This window comes from Myotis brandtii, unplaced genomic scaffold (assembly GCF_000412655.1).
Source record: "Myotis brandtii unplaced genomic scaffold, ASM41265v1 scaffold463, whole genome shotgun sequence".
Classification (NCBI taxonomy): domain Eukaryota; kingdom Metazoa; phylum Chordata; class Mammalia; order Chiroptera; family Vespertilionidae; genus Myotis; species Myotis brandtii.
Genome location: NW_005367694.1, coordinates 1655640 through 1658912, shown reverse-complemented (window position 1 = coordinate 1658912; position 3273 = coordinate 1655640).

Here is a 3273-nt window from a genome sequence, read left to right as displayed (position 1 = left end):
TTGATGTTTCTCTTTCTCTCTCTCTCTCTCTCTCTCTCTCTCTCTCTCTCCCTTCCTCTCTGTAATCAATAAAAATATATTTAAAAAAAAGAATGGGGGATGGGCAGGACTAGAAGTTGAAGATCCAGTCCTGCCATATTAATTGTACATGAAAAGAACAGTAAGCCCGGCCGGCCTGGCTCAGTGGGTGAGTGTTGATCTATGAACCAAGTGGTTACGGTTCGATTCCCGGTCGGGCCACATTTCCGGGTTGCGGGCTCGATCTCCCGTGTGGGGCATTCAGGAGGCAGCTGATCCAGGATTCTCTCTCATCACTGATGTTTCTGTCTCTCTCTCCCTCTCCCTTCCCCTCTGAAATCAACAAAAATATATTTTAAAAAATACTAATACTTAATCACTGTTCAATCATTCTAAATTGAGTTGAGTGTGGCAGGTGAACTACTTTTACATACAAAAAGTTTGAGAAAAACGTTTGATCAGCTACATGTCTACTGTGTGTGGCTTCAGGAAAAGTGAAAGAAAGCAGCAGCCACCTGGGTTCCCGTCTGAGTGAGGGGACAGCAGCACGGGAAACATCCCGTCCCAAATCACGGGATGAATGACTCAAAGCACCACGACATATATGAATACATGACCCACTATTTTTTTTAAATATCTTTAAAGTTAATTTTTAGAGAGAGAGGAAAGGAGAGAGGGAGGGAGAGAGAAACATCAATGTGAGAGTGAGACATCGACCGGCTGCCTCCTGCACCACCCCTGCCGGGGATCGAACCTGCAACCCAGATACGTGCCCTGACTGGGAATCAAACCAGCACCTTGCAGCGCACAGGAGGACGCCCAACCACCTGAGCCACACTGGCCAGGGCGGGAGCCACCAGTCATTAGTCGGTATCAGTCCAGAAGGAAACGCTTGTATGTGGTAAATGATTTCGACAAGGACAGCAAGGCCATTCAGTGGGGGAAGGACAGTCTTTTCAACAAATGGCGCTGGGAAAACTGGACACCACATACAGAAGGATGACGTTAAACCCTTCCCTTACACTGTATACAAAAATGAACTCGAAGTCCATCAAAGACATAAATGTAAGAAATAAAACTGTGAAACTCTTAGAATAAAATATAGCAAGAATTTTTATGACATTGGATTTGGCACTGACTTCTTGGATGACACCAAAGCACAGACAGGCCTGTAGATTTACAGAAAGTAAAGTGAGGAGAACATGGGGCAGAGGCATCATATGTGAAGAAAGGAAGATGGAGGATTTTTCAGAACTGAAGAAAGACACCAAACCACAGACAAGAAGTCCAATAATTCCAAGTGGAATAAATAAAGTCACACCTGGCCACATAATAAAACTGCAGAAACCCAAAGAAAAGGGGGGAAAAAAGCCTTATTAGTATCCAGAAGAGGAGGGAAAATTACTTTTCAACACACAACTTCCCAAGGAAACCTATGGAACCAGAAGGCAGTAGGGAAAGGGGCCTTTAAGGGTCTGAAAGATAACTGCAATCCCAGAATTTCATACCCAGCAAAAACATCTTTCAAGGATTTGGGAAATGATATCTTCCAACAACTAAAAAGCTTGACCTCAGCAAAATATCACTAAAAAGTTCAAGGATGTGCTTCAGACAGAAGAAAAACAACTCTAACAGAAGGAATGCCAAGTAAACAGGCCGTCAAACCTCAGAGGGAAGGCAGGGGAGGGGAGGGGGGGGGTAAGAGATCAACCAAAGGACTTGTGTGCATGCATAGAACAAAAATAGAACCAGAGACACAGAAGCATCAAACAAACTGTCCAACCTATGAGGGAAGGTGGAGGGTGAGGGGATAAGAGATCAACCAAAGGACTTGTATGCATGCATATGAGCATAACCAATTGACACAGACAGTAGTGGGGTGAGGGCATGTGCTGGGGGTTGGGATGGCCGAGGAGAGGTCAATGAGGGGAAAAGAAGACTTATGTGATACTTTCAACAATAAAAAATTTAAATTAAAAAAAAAAACTAAAAAAAAAATTTCTGTTGTTTAAAAAAAAAATAGAAAAAGAAAATGGTAAGTATGTGGGTAAACAATGACTTGTGGAGCTTTAAAAAGATAGGATTATGATACATGACAACAGTCAGGGTGAAAAGTCAAAGGAAAATGTTCGAGCCCTTGTACTGCCCCCAAAATACTTTAGATTCTAGTAAATTAAGGAGAAATGTAATTTCTGATGAAACGTCTATAAGAACAAAAGTGTATAAACTTCCAAACCTGTGAAGGGAAATACCCGGGAACGATTAACAGGTGATCCTCAAGGGAGGCAGGAACGGAGAGGAAGAGACGCGGCAGAAGGAGCAGGAAGCACCGAGGAGGGAGCAAGAATCCAGCGAGTCCCTCAGTGCCCACAGGGAACGCACGTGCACCGGGGTCAGGTGGCCCGGTTTCAGACCAAGCAGAACACAAGACTCATCTCGAGCTCATCATCACGCAAGAGACACGCCTTAGACATGAGGACACGAAAAGGGCGCTGGCAACAGAGATGTGCGGTTTGTAGTTCTTTGCCAACAGTACACCCTGTTTTATGTATTCCTTGTTTCTATGTGATTCACAATAAAGAAGTTAGAGTAGTCGCTCCGGCAGGTAGCTCAGCTGGTCGGAGCGGCGTACCAACAGCCAAGGTTGCAGGTTCGATCCCCGGTCAGGGCACATACAAGATGTAACCAATGAATGGCTGGGTGGAACAAACCCATGTTTCTCTCTCTCTCTCCCTCTCTCTCATCAGCCAATAAAAAAAAGTTAAAGTAGTAAAAGCAGAGAAAAAGATATACAGGGTGGGGCAAAAGTAGGTTTACAGTTGTGAGTACACAAGTTTATTTTAAAAAATATATATTTCATTGATTTTTTTACAGAGAGGAAGGGAGAAGGATAGAGAGTTAGAAACATCCATGAGAGAGAAACATCGATCAGCTGCCTCCTGCACACTCCCTACTGGGGATGTGCCCACAACCAAGGTACATGCCTTTGACCGGAATCGAACCTGGGACCCTTCAGTCCGCAGGCTGACGCTCTATCCACTGAGCCAAACCAGTCAGGGCTAGGTTGCAGGTTTGATTCCCAGTCAATTCCCAGTTGGGATGTGTACAGGGGGCAACTGGCCAATGTTTGCTTTTCTCTCTCTCTTCCTCTCTCTCTCCCCCTTCCCTTCTCTCTAAAAATCAATAAAGAACATATCCTCGGGTGAGGGTTAAAAAAAGAAGAGTGTGATACTGGCTTGGGTTAGTGAGAGCATT